This window comes from Octopus sinensis, linkage group LG1 (genome assembly GCF_006345805.1).
Source record: "Octopus sinensis linkage group LG1, ASM634580v1, whole genome shotgun sequence".
Lineage (NCBI taxonomy): Eukaryota > Metazoa > Mollusca > Cephalopoda > Octopoda > Octopodidae > Octopus > Octopus sinensis.
Genome location: NC_042997.1, coordinates 128,132,871 through 128,153,031, shown reverse-complemented (window position 1 = coordinate 128,153,031; position 20,161 = coordinate 128,132,871). Strand labels below are relative to the sequence as shown.

The 20,161-nt window shown below is 38.5% G+C and overlaps 1 long non-coding RNA gene across 1 annotated transcript; it reads right to left on the bottom strand.

Annotated features, from left to right (window-relative positions):
* Positions 1 to 5,507: 5,507 nt before the first annotated feature.
* Positions 5,508 to 8,777, bottom strand: LOC118764144. The gene is made up of 3 exons (XR_004999927.1): positions 8,765 to 8,777; positions 8,137 to 8,143; positions 5,508 to 5,661 (listed from the first exon to the last, which is right to left on the bottom strand). It is a non-coding gene; the product is annotated as an uncharacterized LOC118764144 (long non-coding RNA).
* Positions 8,778 to 20,161: the final 11,384 nt, after the last annotated feature.

Below are 20,161 nucleotides of genomic sequence, written 5' to 3'. Positions count from 1 at the left end.
GTTCATTTAAGATACTGAGCCCTTTTTACTGTGTAGTTGACTATAAACTCAACTATATTATGTTTTATTATGCGAATTGAACGAAATATGCATGCATAATTACAATTAATAGACAAGTTAATTTTTATTGATAGAAAGCAAACAAAAGATAAATAATGAAAAATGTCTCCATTAGTTTACTTGGACATAAAAAATATAACAATATGCAAAAATCAATGAAAAGCTTGGAAATACGTTTTAACCCCGCTCTTCCATATTTCTGTCATTGATCGAGAGGGTATCACACATTTTTGAATGAATAGTGGCCACAATTCGCCCATTGAAACTCTAAACACTCCATTTTATAGGGAGAGAACTGTCCTAGACAGCAGTTGTTGTCTTCATCTCAGGAAGACCGTAGAATTGTCGTTCGGTTTTACTAGGGAACCTCATGGTCCTTGCATGCATCTAGCGGCAAGCATCGAACCAGATTGACTTTCTTTCTTTCTTTCTTTCTTTCTTTCTTTCTTTCTTTCTTCTTTCCTTTCTTTCTTTCTTTCTTTCTTTCTTCCTTTCTTTCTTTCTTTCTTTCTTTCTTTCTTTCTTTTTTCTTTCTTTCTTTCTTTCTTTCTTTCTTTCTTTCCGCCACTAGTCTCAGAGACCAAGAAAAATGGTTATGGTCACTACCCTTCCTCCTCTGAGTAAGCAATAAAAAAATTTACGAATTTGCTTTTCGGCTCTTTGTAAAATCATTATTCACACATTGATTATCGGTGCGCTAGATAAGTATAATTGCTTGTTAGCACCAGTGTCTCCAACATCAATAAACTTCAACCATACAAGAATACTGCTTTTATCTGTCTTATATTTAACATATATATAATCGTAAGAGAGTCGATAATCTTTAAGCTAAACTTCAATGAATCAATACTAAACAGAGAAGAAAAGTTATTCAAAATTTATTAATGATAATTCTCTCGGTGACATTGTTCCAACTGAAAATTATAACCTCCTTCATGAGAAGAATTTAACAACCAGGAATTTTCAACCTCCTTCATTTTAAGGACTTCCCAACACTTACACACTGAACATATTTTCAAATAGCAAATATGAAATACAACGAGTTTCTTCTATTCTACAAGATACTGAAATGACCTTCAAGTTTATATAAGACTGCGACTTCTACAGCTTTGCCTCGAGAACTAAGCACAACAAATACTGTTCTCTGATGCGTATTGAATTCTAATCTATTGTTACTTTTCACACTATATACTTTTCAGTATTTCTGACGTTATCTAGTCAGAGCTTGCACTTTAAATATCCATTGACATATCTTGAGATCAACTTATACAAAGGTGAATATGTAAAATACAGACAAGGTGAACACAGTAGTAAATGTAAAAACTTCTACTCTGTCTAGTAACACTGCTCCTAAGTTTAAGAACACGAAAACTCAATAATTAATTTTGTATCGTTGACACTGCAGGATATCAGATTACTCTGACAGTTGATTTCTTTACTATTTCATTCGATATCTATGTATTTTTTATTTGGAATATCGAAAATACTTAACTGCTTTTTTTTTTTTTTAATTTCTTTGCAGAACTGATACATTTGAAAGTAAATTTTACGAATTTACTCAATAATTAAAATTTAACCACAATTTCTTATTTTCTAAGTAATAGATTTAAGCGTAATTTTCGAAGATCATCCTGAATATTCTACCATAGATCTACAATAACATAAAGTTTATATTGTATAAGCTACCTCTGAAAATCGGTATAATGTCTGTATAAACCCATAGTATAATTATAAGAAATAGGTAACTTAGGCAGCCATAGAGAAAGGGCCTTGGAAACCAAGTATTTACACTGTTTTCACTGACGACAACTGTTACTTCACTTCACCTAAGTTGATAAGGCATTTAAGAAAAGCACGAAAGTCACTTTATTTCATTTCTTCTCGTTTTTCTTTCATAAACTTATAAAAACTCACTGAAGTTACCCATAGTTTACTCTGAAGCTGTGTTGGTACGATTTAAATGACTAGGCTCATATATAAGCTCACAAGCACACACACACAATCGCACGCACACACACACACACACACATATACACACACACGAACACACAAACTCACACACACACACACACATCCACCCATGGAACATTAATAATTCGGCAACGTCTCCAAAATCTATCTATCTATCTATCTATCTATCTATCTATCTATCTATCTATCTATTAATGACTGCAACCTAACAGACAACTTCACATGTTTTCTATGTGTCTATTTCTCAGATGAAAATGATGTAAGAAACATTAGGTCCTGCGGTTTTCACAGCATCTGAACTTATCGAATACCTCTATAAGCACTCTCTTATTACCCATCTGACTGTTTGACTGACTGCGTGTTCAGTGTCTTCTAAGCTATCCAATTTATAGCGTTCCATTATAAGCCAGCTTAGAAAAAGAAGCCTTAAATACGTCCACTTTCCTTTCACTAACCATGTCGCCGGGGTGCTGACATCGTGATGGTCACTCTAGTTTGAACTTTATAATGTTAAAGTCATCGTCATATCGTAATCAGTAATCCGGCACCAAACGGTTTGGCTCATATTGTATTATGTTTTTGTGGTACACATGGTTTTGTTACCGTGCATTTGTCACCACACACTGAAGCCAGATGTTTGTGAAAGAGTTAATTTTCTTCACGATTTTCGTCTTTTTAATTTCCACTCGACCTCCTACGTGCTGAGATGTAATTATTTACGGCTTCTACTAAAACAAGATCGTATCTTTCTCACTTTTTATCATCTTATAAATGTCGAGAAATTGTTAGCCCATTATTTTATATGAAAAGTAGGGGTGTGATTTGAAGTGAAGACTGTATAGAATCGTAAGAGACATACAACTGGCTCTTTATTCATATATCACATCTATATCTTTTTAACTTTTGTTGATATATTGACAGAAATTATCTTTTCGCATATAATCTAGCATAAAAAAAAAACAACTCTGCAGAGAAATATCACTTAATGTTCTTCATATATAAACAGTTATTGCTCCATACTTTTGCCATCATTCATGCTTGATTGCAATCGCTTGTGTATTATACTTAGCACCATCTGAAACTGCTCCAGATATCTATTAATTTCTGAAAAACATTATACATACATGGCACAAATTTTAAATATCCGCATACATATTAACAACTGCTCATAAAATTCTACAGTATATTGCATTATATAATATGTTAATGTTATCTTCAAACACAGTTATTTAAGGTGATAAATATCGATTTGTTCTATGAGCAGTTGTCGGTTTAAAACCACTTTGAAGTTCCCTCTTCAAGAATGTTTTATATTAGATTGTTGTTACTCACTAGCAGTAAAAGACTTCAAATGAAGCAGTTATACAATATTAATATATTTAGCCAACAAATATTAGGTAAATTACTAATTAAAGCAATCGTTTATTCACTAATTAATTATTTTCGATTTAATTTTGTTTTGATGATACATGTGTGAACTATTTTTTTATTTTCTCTTATTATTTACGACGTTTCACTTGAATTTACCACGAACATTCAAAAGCGTTTCTAATAATTAGTTTCAAGGCGTTTAAATTGCAATGTTGAACTTATATATTTCCAATAACCTACAAGAAATAACTGGAAAATATTCTGCTTTATTCTACTTTAAATTACAACGACGTTACTGTTTACAGTCCTATTCTAACGATCTTATGGCTATATATTTATTTAAGAAAAGGAACCAAGGGCAATAACTCCAGTAAGTCAATGGCATAAATTCTCATTCAGCAATTATTCATTATAACAATTTGACTGCTGCTTTTCTTTTATTTTTCCCTTTTTGACGTAGCTAGCTGCAGACACTTTATTGCTTTTATGTTATGATCTTTCCCAGCTCAGTTCTTACCATAGGTTCTTCTGGTTTCAAATGAATGAAGTATGCATTTTCCTCTTGAATATAACGCAAGTCTGCGACGGGTAACTTTCCCAACAGAAAATGAACTCAGAACTCCCCAAAAGCCAACAAATTACTCGTTAGTCATACGAGGTAGTCGTGAATTCTCTCTCCCTCTTTCTCACTCACTCACTCACTCACTCACTCACTCACTCACTCACTCACTCACTCACTCATTCACTCACTCACTCTTCAAGTGCTATGCCTACAGGCGTCGAAGATTAGGGACCTCAATGTCAAAGTCTGGGAATCTTGATTTCCCTTGGAAAAGATACAGCAGTGGTTTTCCGCTGTTTTCTGTCGTTTTACTTTGACTTTATTCTACTAGTCTCTTGATCCTTCGAGTTTACTCTCGGGGCACGAAGCACGTTGAACACTTGCGCTAAGGGGGCTGGTTCATGTAACATCAAGGAATGTCCACACTGTGTTGGACTTACGTGACATACAACCAGAAACCAGCCTCCTCCGTCTTGTGTTTGCCTTATCTATGGACTATTTTCTGTTAAGTGACATACTTGGAACTTTTGTCAAGTACTACCACCTCGAGCCAGAGCTAACTTGGAAGAAGAGCTGGCTGGGGCGTAACTCAATTCTCGCCAAAACTTCTGAATTCCAGAGCTGAAACCTTACCATCAGTTGCCGTTTAACGTCATTCTGTAAAATATACAACACCCTAAATGAAAATGAAATCTTCTTGCTAATTGGTAGACAGGGCTGGTGACTGTTAAGGGACTTGACCGAGGACACAGTAAATACACTGATATATTGCACATCGTGGTACCTACTTTAAAGGCGGCGAGCTGGCAGAATCGTTAGCATGCCGGGTGAGATGCTGAGCGGTATTTCGTCTGCCGCTACGTTCTGAGTTCAAATTCCGCCGAGGTCAACTTTGCCTTTCATCCTATCGGGGTCGATTAAATAAGTACCAGTTACGCACTGGGGTCGATATAATCGACTTAATCCGTTTGTCTGTCCTTGTTTGTCCTCTCTGTGTTTAGCCCCTTGTGGGTAGTAAAGAAATAGGTACCTACTTCCAACTAGCCAGGGTGGTTGTTAATAGTTAAGTATATTTACGATAGACATAGTGTTGTAAATTATATAGCTAATTACCAGATAAACTGGCCTGATGATCATCAAGAATCTTGGAAATAAATACAGTGCAGTATCGGTGTCACGATACCAACTCCCCACTTCTCGCCTAATCTGGTATCCTATTCACTTGGCCATCTGCTTTTTTGTTATTCTACACATGGCTTTAGAATTAAATTGAGGTTCAAAACACTCTCAGAGAGAGTCTCAGTATTCGTTCGAAATAGCAATAGAATCACATTATACCATTCAAAATTCAAAATGACATTTTAGGTAGTGTAGTTTACAATAACCCTAAAAAGCCAAAATGGAAACGGCAGATAGAATACATTGGTCATAATTATCGTTGATCAGTACTGATGGGGTTAGCCACCCTTCATTTCTCAGGCACTGCCTTCATCACTACCTCATCCTTAAAGGTTTCCTTCATTTCCACCCCACTCTCCACCCTGCTTCAACCATCCTACCCATACTCCGTACTACATCCTACCGCCTTATGCGCGTCACCATTCGTTCTAACCTCTCCAAAATACACACCATCGACCGCCTTCTCCCTCTTGCTTTTTCCATCTTCTTCTCCTCTCAGTCGCCCTCCCATGCTAACACTACGTTGCGTAATTCATTTAAATCATCTCTTTCATCAATTTCTCGCTCACACCAAACAACGTAAACTCCACTTACTCCTCCATTCCATTACACCCGACTATCCCATCTCCTCCCTCCCCTTTACCTCCCTGATACGCTCCCCCACCTCACCAACACTCCGTCCCTCACAACCCTACCCACATACCCTCATCCTCGGCCTCCCAGCCTTCCACTCCCACCACCCCTCCTACTTCTGTCCCATCCACCCCTTCTCCACTTCAGTCTGTTGTTACCATTCCTCCAGATCTTCTCCTCTCTGAGGCGGAGCGCTCCCTCTTCACCCCCCTCACTCCATCCGGCAACGAATTTCGGACTCGTGCCGATATCCGCAGCTTTGTGCGCCGTGTTAGGTTGTGGGCGCTTTTTCGCGACGCTCCACCTGCATCTAATGAGGACTGCTTCACCGACCCGGGTCGCCGACCATCCCAGTGGATGCCAGCTCCTGGCCAGTTCCAAGCAGTCGATCTTTTTGCGGGCTCGTGCCAGCGTGCTGTGGATCGGTTTGACTTTTCCAAGCGTCACCAACATCTGAACATCTCCCCACCCGAACTCTCGGCCCTTCAATGTCTCTGACGCCGCACGGACATCATCATAAAACCGGCCAAGAAGCGTGAAGCCGTGATGGTGTGGTGCGCGGACCTCTACAAGGCGGAGGCTCTCCGCCAACTTCAAGATACCTCCTTTTACTACCCTCTGCCCTCCAACTCCACACCCAGCTACCAACAGACTGTGTCCTCCACTATCCATGACCTCATCTCCTACTCCTGTCTCCCTCCACCGCCTCTAGCCTAATTGTCCTCAACCCTCGCACTCCCACAATTTACTTCGTCCCCCAAATCCACACACCTAACAACCCTGGCCACCCCATCGCCTCCGCCTGCAACTGCCCTACCGAACTCAGCTCCAAATATCTTGATCATGTCTTCGCCTCCCTAGTGGCTTCCCTCCCCTCTCACATCCATGACACCAACCATGCTCTTCGTTTGTTCAACTCTTTCTCCTTCCCTTCTGGCCCCTCTGAACTTCTCTTCACTCTTGACATCAAGAGTCTATACACGGTGATCCCTCACCACGAGGGGCTGCGTGCACTCCAGCATGTCCTGACACATCCATACTCCTTCGTCTGGCCGAACTTGTCCTCTCACTTAACTGCTTCTCGTTCGCGGGTAATTTTTACCAGTCTCGAGGGTAGCCATGGGAACGAGAAGGACCCCCAACTATGCGAACCTGTTCGTTGGCTACGTTGAGGCCCAAATATCTTAAGGTTCACTGGTCCCCCTCCTGAACTATACGGTCGTTATATTGACAACTGTATCGGTACGACCTCACTCTCCCGCAAACATCTAGACTCCTTGCTCTCCTTTGTCAAATCTTTCCATCCTGCCCTCCATTTCTTCTGCACTATTTCTGATACCTCAGTCGCCTTTCTCGACATTTCGGTCAGCATTCATCACTACACTCTCACCACCTCCAGCCACTACAAACACACAGACTCACACTCATACCTCAACTTCTCCTCTTCTCACCCTAAACACACCAAGCTCTCCATCCCCTATTCCCAATTCTTCTGTCTACGCAGGCTCTGCAGTGGCAAGCATGACTTTGAGACTCAGTCTCCACTCATGACTTGCCACTTCATCCTACGTGGATATCCCCTCACCAATATCCACATCGCCCTTGCCACAGCACGGTTCCGTAGACCGTGCATCTGTTCTCTCCCACTGCACCCGCCCCCGGTCAACCGTCTCCTCTTACTTACCACTCCACCACCCTACCTCACCAACGCACCATTCTCCGAGACTTCGCGCGACTCCAGTCCGACTTTCCACTTCGCGCATCTTCCTTAACCGACCGCTCCCCTCTTTCAAATGAGCCCACAACCTACGAGACCTCTTGGTCCACAGCTTCTTCCTTAACCCAACCTCCCAACCTGGCTCGTTCCCCTGCTCCCGCCCATGCTACTGCACTTGCCCTTACCTCTCCAACACCACCCTCCTCACAGGCACCCATCATCGACCCTATCTTGTCACTGACTCCTTCACCTGCACTTCTAGCAACGTCATCTACTGCATCTCCTGCTCTCTCTGTCCTTCTCTATACATCGGTCAAACGGGACGTCGCTTGGTTGACCGGTTCGCGGAACACCTCAGAGACATTCGACTCTGTAACGACACACCGGTCTCGCGCCATTTACGCTCTATCGGTCACTCTTAACAGCACCTGTCTATTCTTGCACAGAGGCCATCCGGACTCCCGTCTTCGCCGTGAGGAGAGATTAATCTTCTCTCTTCGCCCCTTTGCGTCACATGCACTCAATTCTCCTCCCCTTCCCACTTCATCTAACCCTCCTCCTCTCTCTCTTTCTCTCACACCTACTTCCCCCAACCCACTTCTCCTCTGTTGCTCTGGCACCTACTTCTTCTCTTCACTCCTACTCACTTTCTCCCTTCGACCCCTCCCTTCATCGTCACTCCTCCCTCGTTACCCCCACTCCTACACATTCCAACCCTACCATCTCTACACATTCCATCCCACCCCACCCCATCCCTTAGACCCCACCATTGCTTCCCGACTCTCGCCTGCCCACATCCCAACACCACCACACCACACGTCAATTCATCACCTTACCACACCACACACCATCACACCACACACCACAATACCACACCGCATCACAGCACCCAGAAAACTAGCATTGACCACTTCCCAGCACCCACAGCAGCGCAAACACTAGCACACACCTACACATGTACACACGCACACGTCAAGGTTACCATCCCCCTTCCACACGCACATACATGCTCTCTTATACACACGCATGCGCACCTTCATTTTGCGATCACCACTGCTTTATAATCTCCCCTTCTTCCTAGCTCTCCCGTGTGACCCCTCTGTCTGGTATTCACCATGACAGATCGCTAGCCACTAAATCTTTTTCTATTTTCTCTCCCTGTTTATTTCTGCGTTTCTTGATGTCGAACAGCGTAGACTCGAAACATAAGAGACTTTCTCACTTCCCGAGCTTTAAATACATCTGTTTGTTGCTTACACACAGACACACACACATATACATATTTACATACATATATATATATGTATATATGCATACATATAATCTATCTATCTATCTATCTATCTATCTATCTATCTATCTATCTATCTATCTATCTATCTATCTATCTATCTATCTATCTATCTATCTATCTATCTATCTATCTATCGATCTATCTATCTATCTATATCTATATATATATATATATATATATATACGGTAATCCCTCGCTACATCGCGGTTCACCTATCACAATTTATTATTTAAGCTTCCGTCGATTCTCCCGTGGTGTTGTTTAGCATTTATAATAAAATAAATATACACATATCATAAAAGTATTGAAAAAATATACAGCACTGTTTCTACATCGCAGATTTTCACCTATCGCGGGAGTATTTGGAACGTAGCACCCGCGTTAGTCGAGGGATTACAACTCTCTCTCCCTCTCCCTCTCCCTCTCTCTCTCTCTCTCTCTCCCTTTCTCTCTCTCTCTCTTTCTTTATATATATATATATACATACTTACAATATTAGAAGGATAGAAAATATTGGAATTTTCAAAGTCTATTTTTAGAAGGTTTCTCGTCCTTCTTCTCTTCAAATTATAATTTTATAAAAAAAAGTTGGCTCGCTATCAAGCTGTCGTCTGCTTTATGCAATATTACTTCCACTATCACTGTTGCTTAAATATTCCATTTAAAGTACAGCTAGCTTTATACATGGCTGCGTCCTGTAAGACAGTCAATAGGATGTATTGAAATTTATTCATATCACTTATATAAACTCGAAGCACACGTCGTTTCGTTCATTACATTTACTTTCCCGCGTCAGTTTGGTGTCACAATTCATAACAATCAACATCAAATAGCTGTCGTAGCTGGCTTGCCGTTTCTGTACAGTTTGACAGTAGCAACTGTCTGCCAGAGAACACACACACATGTTGTCAGACATGTATAATATATAAGAATTTGACATACACTCACACCTTCATAGACTCAAATAAGTTTGTATAAATGTGCATGTACGTACGTACGTGTGTATGTATGAAGGTATGTATATATCTATGTAGGCATGTATGTATGTATGTATGTATGTATGTATGTATGTATGTATGTATGTATGTATGTATGTATGCATGTATGCATGTATGTATGCATGTATGCATGTATGTATGCATGTATGTATGTATTATGTATGTATGAATGGATGGATGGTTGGATAGATAGATGGATAGATGGATGGATGTGTGCATATACGTATGCATTTATGTATGTATGTGTGAATATACGTATCTTTGTATGTATGCATGTATGCATGTATGTATGTATGTATGTATGTATGTATGTATGTATGTATGTATGTATGTATGTACGTACGTATGCAGTTATGTTTATATATGTATGAATGCATGTACGTAATCGTGTGTTGTGTGTGTATGTACATATATATACACATACATTTATATAATTTCATATGTTTGCGTTTATACATAGGTACTTACATATACACACACACACACACACATATGCAGTTCAATGTTGGAATGGTGCTAATTACGAATTCAGCCACATTTAGAAACAGATGAAGACGTGTGCACAGAGATACATAAATACACACTAAAAGCGGACATCTTTACAAGTAGACCTCCATTGAAACACGCTCACACACATAGTCATTCGCACCCATAACCATACATTCATACATTCATACATCCTCATACACTTTCACACGCTCGCACACATTTATATCCAACAGCAAACATACAGATACATCTTCAGGTACAAACCTAAATATACAAACATTTACGCATACAATCATGATGAAATTCTGATTCATTCATATATATTCGCTTACACACACACACAACTTACACATGCAGCACACACACACACACACACACGCACACACACACCACACACACACACACACACACACACACATGCAGCACACAGACATACACACTCATGCATAGATACAAAAGGTTACAATCATACATACATTATGGGCATATATGCACACAAGCGTGCCAACGGTACAGCTTTAATATATCGATTATTATCTATCATTTAAGGCAAATCCTCTTCTCTCAAATGGAGCAGAAAGATTCACACCACTGCTAAGATAGATAACCCTCAATGCTCGTTTCATAAGGCTCCATGAATAAAATATTAAAGACAAAATCTTTTAAATAGCATAATAATACTCAGAGCGTGGGTAAATAAGCGTTTAGCGGTGTTTCAGTCATGGTTATTCTCGGTCGAAATAACCGCCAACCAAATGGCTTTAATAAAAGAGGTCGAATCGCCATGTTTATAGAACATGAATGTGTTGCCAGTTTAGTAGAAAAGAGCTCAGTTTTATATAAGTTGTCTGCTTCTATCAATGTCTATAATTAAATACTACTTCTGTTATGTTGTAGACGTAATCCGTCGCCCGTTTTTACACCAGGTTCACCAATACCACCACCATCACCAAGCTCTTTGATAGCTTTAAAGAAGTTCATTTTGTCGTATGCATTCTTACATGGATTCTGTTTGACATTAACTTGATAACTTGAAGTGCTGCGACTTTCTGCAGCATCCGTTAAGCCGTGCATTTCCCCGCCTTCATCTCTTCCTTCATCTAACCTCGTTCGGAAGCCCCGCAAACAAAAAGAACAAAAAAGCTCTCATGAAAGTTCGACTTTCTTCTTAGATTTACTCATAAAAAATTTAAATGAAAGTTTTCACTTAAAAAGAAATTATTGAACCACTGAAATATTAAAGCTAAATACAACAATTTCACAAGAATGCTGGTGGTGCTTGGTAGTAAAACGTCTTCAATAAACGTTGAAATATGAAAAATGTTTAAATGAAGAAGATACTATTATGGGGTTTCAGGCACGACCTTTCTTTGAAGAATCAGTGTAAAAGTCTGAAATTTTCTTGCTTGAAATTAAAATGTCGATGACTGAATCGATTGTGTACTGGATAACCAACCGAGAGGATCACCCAGTCCGTTGTGTACGTGGTTAAGATGGTTGAGTCACACTGGTTATACAGGATATATCACTAATACCATAACAGGTATCACAGTTGTAAACAGGAACTACAATAAGATACAATTCACCGAACCGAATTGGCTGATACTGTTATGAACGTAGACGGTGAGCTGGCAGAATCATTAAGACGTCGTACAAAACGCTTAGCGGCTTTGCGTTCTGAGTTCAAATGCTGCCGAGGTCGATTTTAACTTTCTTACGTTCGGAATCGATAAAATAAGAACCCGTTGAGCACTGAGGTGGATGTAGTCGATTTACTTCTTCCCCTCAAAGTTTCAAACCCTGTGCTTGTTGTAGAAAAAAACTATTATGAATGTAGTGTGTGAAGAGTCGATAATTCTGACTGTTTTCAAGGCCTCTAACTAATTCACTTTCTCGGTGGTGATACTAGATGCGGAACAAGGACTTTAAAAATAAGAAATATGGTCAAGGAATACCCTGATACAATGATAAATATGTTCTATATTGTTCCAACGCTTAAAGTATCTGACACTATTGTTGAACCGCATTAATCAGCATTGCCAATACACAAATAGTGGAAATATGCATGAAATTCTCTGCATCGGTAATGAACTGTAATTGCTATGCGGTTAAGAAGCTCATGTCTCCACTATATGGTTCCGGATTCGATCCTTATCGTAGTTTTGGCTAGACCAGTGTCTGCCAAACTGTGTACCACGGCATAGTGGTGTGCCATGAAAAATATTTTCGGGAAACAATGATCCAAGAACATTCGCAAAGTTCGAGCGTAAATATAAATTAATTAAATAAATCGTAAAATACGGTAAATATAAATTACGTAACACGACGAACAACAGTTTGGCTACAATATATTACATTTCTGTAAGTAAAGTATTTAGTAGTCCTAGTAGTTTTAATTTTTGATTTATTTGTAATTTATATAAATTATTTTATGTTAATTTTAATCGATTTTTAGTTTTAGATTTAAACATGGACAAAAATTGTGATTGCGACCTCAGAAAAATGAGAAAGAGACTCATGGCAAACGACGAACAACCAAACAAAAACTCCACCTCATCAAAACGAAAATATATTGAAAATTACATCCAATATGGTTTTATATTATCCGAGAAAGGCAACTCGGTTCCTTTTGTATGATTTGTTTAACAACACTCTCAAATGAAGCGATGGTTCCCAGTAAACTTCAACGTCATTTGATAACAAATCATCTGCAACATGAGGACAAACTAAAATAATACTTTTAGACACTAAAAATAACTTTAAAATTCAATCAAAAAGGCTGAAGAAATTTCACTCAATTCCCGAGAAGGCTCAAATCGCTAGTTACAAAATTGCCCAGCTTTTGGCAAAGAAGAAAAAGACTACATTCTAATACCGAAAACATTATTTTACCAGGCTTGGAGATCGCCGTTGACACAATGATTAGTGATGAAGCTGTCAAGCGAATTAAGACCATTCCTTTGTCTGCCTACACGATCTCTCGTAAAATTCAAGACATTTCGCGAGACATTGATGATCAGCTCCGTGAACATTTCACTGAAGCAAAAAATGAACGCGAAAACTTGCGGGCTTTAAAAATCGATGAAAATATAGACGTCTGCAACAAAGCTCAATTAATTTCATTTCTGCTAATCATCAGAGGTGGTAAAATCATAAGTCAGTTTTCCTTTAGTTGTGAATTGAAGGAAAGAATGACAGAAGAAGATGTTTTTAACCTGGTAAACCAAATTGTCGTCTTGAGAGGGATGCAGTGGCAAACTTATATCAGCGTTTGCAGTGATGGCGCTTCATCCATGCAGGGTCGAAAAAAAGGCTTCGTGGCTCATGTATTACAAAAAAAAAAAATCCACAAGTTAAAATTCTACATTGCATGACTCACCGTGAAGTTTTGGTGTCAAAATCTCCACTTGATGGTCTCATGAAGACGATGGACAACGTTGTTAAAGTGGTGAATTACATAAAATCGCATTCCCTACGGTGCAGAATTTTTGCATCCCTATGTGAAACTATGGATTCTGATTTTAAGTGTTTACTGCTTCCTCTCGAAAGGAAAAGTGCTCTCTCTCTTGATTTATCTCTTTTCGAACTGAAATAATATGTTTTTTCGATGCTGAAAATTCTGGATTTAAATTTATTAACGATGATAATTGGTGGCTGGAAGTAGCATTTCTGTTTGAGAAGTTGAACGTTTTAAATTTGAGTCTGCAAGGAGCGAACGAAAATATTATTACAATTACAGGCAAATTAATGTTTTTTCACCGACAAGTTAGAATTGTAGATAAGGGAAGTTAAAAACTCGCAACTTGATTACTTCAGAAATGCAGAAGACAGTAGAAAATCTCTCTGTACCATTTTCTGAGTATTTTCCATCACTTGATTATCAAATGTACGAGTGGGTCAGCAATCCTTTCGCAAGTTACGACAGTACACGCCACTCATGAATATTAACAGAAGAAGAAAATTTAATAGACTTGAAAAACGATCCTGTGCACAAAACCTCATTTTCTGTGTTAGAATTGTCAGAATTTTGAATTTCGCTTTGGAGCCAATATCTTCGATTAGCTACTACAGCCGTTAAATCTTTGTTGCCCTTTGGATCATCGTATCTTTGCGAATTAAGTATCTCTGAAGTAAAAAAAAAAAAAAAACGAGAACGATTACAGGTGGTAGATGAGGATTTACGTATTTATTTTTCTAATTTAGAACAGCGTTTTGACAAAATTCTTTCTCAAAATTAATTGCATCCTTCTCACAAAAAACATTATATATATATATATATATATATATATATTCTTTTATTTGTTTCGAACATTTGACTGCGGCCATGCTGGAGCACTGCCTTTGGTCGAACAAATCGATCCCCAGGACTTATTCTTTGTAAGCCTTGTACTTATTCTATCGGTCTCTTTTGCCGAACCGCCAAGTTACGGGGACGTAAACACAGCAACATCAGTTGTCAAGCAATGGTGGGGGTACAAAGACAGACACCTTCCACACACACACACACACACATATATATATATATATATATACGACGGGCTTCTTTCAGTTTCCATCTACCAAATCCACTCACAAGACTTTGGTTGGCCCGAGGCTATAGTAGAAGTCACTTGCCCCAGGTGCAACGCAGTGGGACTGAACCTGGAGCCATGTTATTGGTAAGCAAGCTGCTTATCACACAGCCGCTCCTGCGCCAATACACACACACACACACACACACACATATATTATATATATATATATATATATATATATATATATATATATATATATATATATATATATAGATATATATATATTATATGTTCATCAAACAATGTCATTTTATTGTTATATAGAAAATACAAAATGGGACAAGAACACAAAACATCCAGACAGTTAGGTGGTACAAAAAAGGAACAACAAACATCCAGATGGACGGTACAAAGAAAACAAGGACGGGTCATTCGGAGTTTTCTTTTCTTAGTTGAGTTCCATATTATCTTTGCAATTTCAATTGGTTATACTCGAGACTGCTCCATCTCGCCCCTCCTTAATTCTTGTGTCCCTCTGCCTCTACCTCTCTCTCTTCTCTCCCCACGAGACCGGTGTTCGGCCAAGCCTGATCTTTCTTTCTTGGTTCGGCCGTCGTCCGTGCAACATCTATATTCCTCCATGTGCCTGTGAAATCCTATATCCCTGCCGTAAGGCTTTATTTCCACACACGCCAGCTTAATTTAATTCGTCCTTATTCGAAAGACATCTGTTTTTATGTCCTGTTAGTTGTATTTGTGTAACATTCTCCGTCTTCTTTCTGTCCTTGCTTTCGTATACATTTGTTGCTTTCTTCCAAGGAATCTAATGCTCTTAGATTAGTTTTTTCCTTGGGGCTGGCCAGATTGGAGCAATCTCGCGTATAACCAGCCGAAATTGTAAAGATAATCTGAAACTCGACTGAGGAAAGAAAATTCCGAATTATCCGTCCTTGTTTTCTTTGTATCGTCCATCTGGATGCTTTATTGTTCCAATTTGTATCACCTAATTGTTTGGATATTTTGCGTTCTTGTCCCATTTTATATTTTATATATATATATATATATATATATATATATATATATATATATACAGCAGCGTGCGTACACTTTGGTCTCTTATATGTAAGTATATATTTATTTTATTGTTACTTTTATAAGAAATTCTTTATTTTTATTCATACTAATAAAGTATATTCAGTTTTGTTGAGATTTTTATTTGGTGTGGCGCAAAATAAATTCTCTTCCCTCAGTGTATCGTAAATTGGCAGACACTGGCTTAGACCAATTGCTTTGACAATGAAATTTGGTGGACATAAACTGTTCGAAAATTCATCGTCTCTCGCTCACTCACTCTCTCTCTCTCTCTCTCTCTCTCTCTATCTATCTATCTATCTATCTATCTATCTATACATACATACATACATACATACATACATACCTGCATACATGTGCTTTTCTCAGGTTACCTGTTTAGATGAGCATAGTGAGTGCACTTAGAATAAAATACTCAAAGTAATGAAATATTAATAGTGAGTGTGAAAGTGAGAACATGTTTTATTAAAGTATTGAGATTAATAAAATACATTTCCTCTTTTGCACCATCTTTTTTTTTATTTCTTATTCCATCATCGTCATTATCACTATTTGTATTAATACGTTTTACTCAGCCAACAGCTTCTGATCACCATCACCACAACCACAACCACAATCACAACCACTACCACCACAACCACCGCCGCCATTTAGTATGGCGATAACTATTAATTTCCAGTAACGCTGCCGTAATCTCCTTTAGAGAGACTTAGTAATTTTAATATTTCTATTATTGAAAACAAGTGGATGTATTCCACCGAAACTAGGTAAATAGATTCTTCGAACAGGGACAGTCAGTAGCGACACCTGCTGGGTCTGACTACGCTACATTGATAAAGGGCAACTACCCTGAAACGCGCCTGCAGCTGTCTGACTAGCAGGATGAAGCGGCTGACCTCCCCTTTTCGAAAGTCTATAATGGATGCAGATAGTGTGTCAAATAGCTAGCTTGAGGCGGTGGCATCTTGGAGCTAATCATCGACAGCTTTAGTCTTATATTTATAAGATTGCCATATTAGTATGGCGATAACTGTTAATTTCCAGTAACGCTGCCGTAATCTCCTTTAGAGCGACTTAGTAATTTTAATATTTCTATTATATATATATATATATGTATGTATGTATGTATGTATGTATGTATGTATGTATGTATGTATGTATGTATGTATGTATACGTACACCTACATACGTGCGTGTATGTGTGTGTGTCTGTTTAGTAAGGTGTAAGGACATGCAATTTTCATGTATTCGCAAAACTTATGCAGTATGCAAGTTCACTTGCAATAAATATGAGATATCACGAACAAACACGCTGATGTTTATTTTGTAAAAATCTATGTCATTCCCTCCAGTTTTATGTATAACATAGAATTAATTCATTTCTCATTAAACTGAAAGAACTTCAAAGTACTATACACCCACAAATTTTATCAAGAAGATCCATGGAAGGATGGAATATTTGTTGAGTCGTTTGAAATTTATCTCAGATTACGTTTTGCTTAAATGAAATGGGCCCAGTTTGAAATAGCTGTTCTCGCTTGGAAGTCACATGTACTTACTTCGATTTGCAAATATTGTTGTAATAAATACAGAAGGGATTATGGACAATATGAAATTTGATCGTTAATATAATATCGTTAAATAGACTGATATACGATATCATTCATTATATAGACTGATATAAAATGGCAGTGTGCGTGGGCGCCTCTGTGTGTGTGTGTGTGTGTGTGTGTGTGTGTGTGTGTGTGTGTGTGTGTGTGTGTGTGTGTGTGTGTGTGAGGGAGTGTATGTGTGTGTGTGTGAGTGTATGTGTGTGTGTGTGTGTGTGTGTATGTGTGTGTATTAGTGTGTTCAGAAACCAAGAACTAAGAAAGTGGTGGAGAAAGTGTAAGAAGATAATAAATAATATGAGTAATATTTGATAGAAAGGAGCCAGAAAAAACATGCCTAAGAGATCTAGAATCAGAGAGGGAGAGAAAGGAGGAGATGAAAAAGAGAGACTCTCAGAAAGGTGGTAACAGGCATGATTGTCAGTTGATAAAGATGGGGAGAGAGAGAGAACGAGAGGAGAGAGAGAGAGAGAGAAAGAGAGAGAGCAAGTGAAAGAGAGAGAGAGATAGACGTAGAGAGGGGGTAGCAGTGCGACTATCAATTGTTAAAGATAAAGAGAAAGGGGGGGAAAATGAAACAAAAGAAAGAGGTAGACTGCTACCGTGAGCGATATTCTGAGATATTCTGATATCACACGACCAGACTGGAAAGAGTAGACAATATTACATGGTCAGAAACAATGTTATTTTGTTTTGTCACATATGTTTCCAGGTGTGTTATGGCGGTAATGTTAGAAATGAAAATTGCGAAGAACTTTCTTTGAACAACTCATCGTCCCTTGCGGCAAAGCAACTCGGCGTGTTTTTTCAACTTTAAAAACTGTTTATGTTTTTGAGGCAGATCATCTCATTAAATTCCTTGGATCCAAAGTTTTTCTTTGCACTAATTTCATTAGTTATTTATCAAACATATTTTAAAAGCACCAGAGAAGAAAAATAAAATAGTGTTGGTAGCTTGTTAACAGAATTTAAGAGAGTCGAGTGACTCATTCAATCCATTCTGTTGAAAATATATAAACTACACATTAACTGCTTTCCAATCAGATGATTTAAATCTTAAATATAGATTAAATCCAATGGCGATTCTGTAACAAATTAGCAGTGTGAAGGACCCAATGGCAACCTTTGAGGTTCTCTCTTGATAAGCGCACATCCTTAACATAGTACATACTGCATCGCGAAGACCGACCTTTCTCTTTTGAGATGATATACTTCGTTGTCCATCAACTGCTAACTGTTTACAAAGTTCAAATGAAGCCAACAATGATATACACTTCACATACCTGATACGGTGTAATTGCAGCTACATTCACAGACATTCTACACTGCATCTAGAGAAAAACCACTGGGCTGAATGACATTAAGTTCTTCTCAAACAAACAGCTCCACTGTCTGCTCTATAGATGCGCTATCTCTTCTCTTCGCGTTTGCTACATCAACTACAATGGCATTGGGGAGGTGCGTGGCTTAGTTGTACGGGTGTTGGACTCATGATCGTAAGATTGTGGTTTCGATTCTTGAAGCGGGCGACGCGTTGTGTTCTTGAGCAAAACACTTCATTTCACATTATTCCAGTCCACTCGACTGGCAAAAATGAGTAATCCTGCGATGGACCGGCATCCCGTCCAGGCGGGGAATATATACGCCATAGAAACCTTATGAGTCGGTATGACTCGAGAAGAAAAACCTGTCTTCTTTTTTTCTTTTTGCAACGGTCTTTGTCTCTCGGAGATAACTTGTTTCGTGCACCTTCCACTCAAGCCTTCTTGGCTCATTCGTCTTTTGATCACCCATATTGTGGCCAACCTTCCAGGCTCTATCTTACCGCTTCGTTCAGTCCTTTCTTACCAGAATATCGGTCCTCTGAAATTCCTGCTCTATGCATGTCATTCTCGAAATCTCTGACTTGTAACTGCATAAGTAGAACAATAACGGTATCAATCTCATTGATCTTGGAAGACTACGGAAGGCTATGGACATTGCTTCTTCCTCCAGGCCAAACTAATAAAAGAAAGTTTGCATGCAGAGTTACCTTAGACTATTTTAATTCTGATTTCAATTTTATACAAAGTCGAGTTTGCTTTTAATTCTCGATAAAGTAATTAAGAATCAAGCAGCGAGCTCTGTTTATTTACTCGACTTTACACTCTTTGTAAATTATAGATCTTGTAACAATGTTAAATTCAAGATTAAAAGATTTGAAAATGAAAATTCACTAAAACAGTTTTAACAATTTCGGTGTTATAGAAAGTATTTTTATCAGCCTTTTTCTTTGGTATTAGCCTTGCTTTTGATGCAGTTACTGTTCTGTATGAACACTTATATGCATTGTTAAAATATATCGAATTCTAATGAAGATTTATGGCAACAATTTGTCTTTTTATTTTCTATTCCACAACCATCGTCATATGTTTAAATTTTACTAGTTGGCTTTTGACATTTTTATTGCTGACAAGAGTGATTTGTCAATTGGGTTCATAAAAAAGTTAATATAGAATAACTGATAAAAACACATGGTTAGGGCTCTTAGTTGGTGATCCTAAAATGGTGGGCTGTATGGCTTTTCATTTCATGTATATCAGTCTGTTAAATTGACGAAAATACCGATTAAGTGCTGGTGCAGCCGTTTCTCCTCCCAATTCTTATATGATATTCCACTGCCACTTGGTCA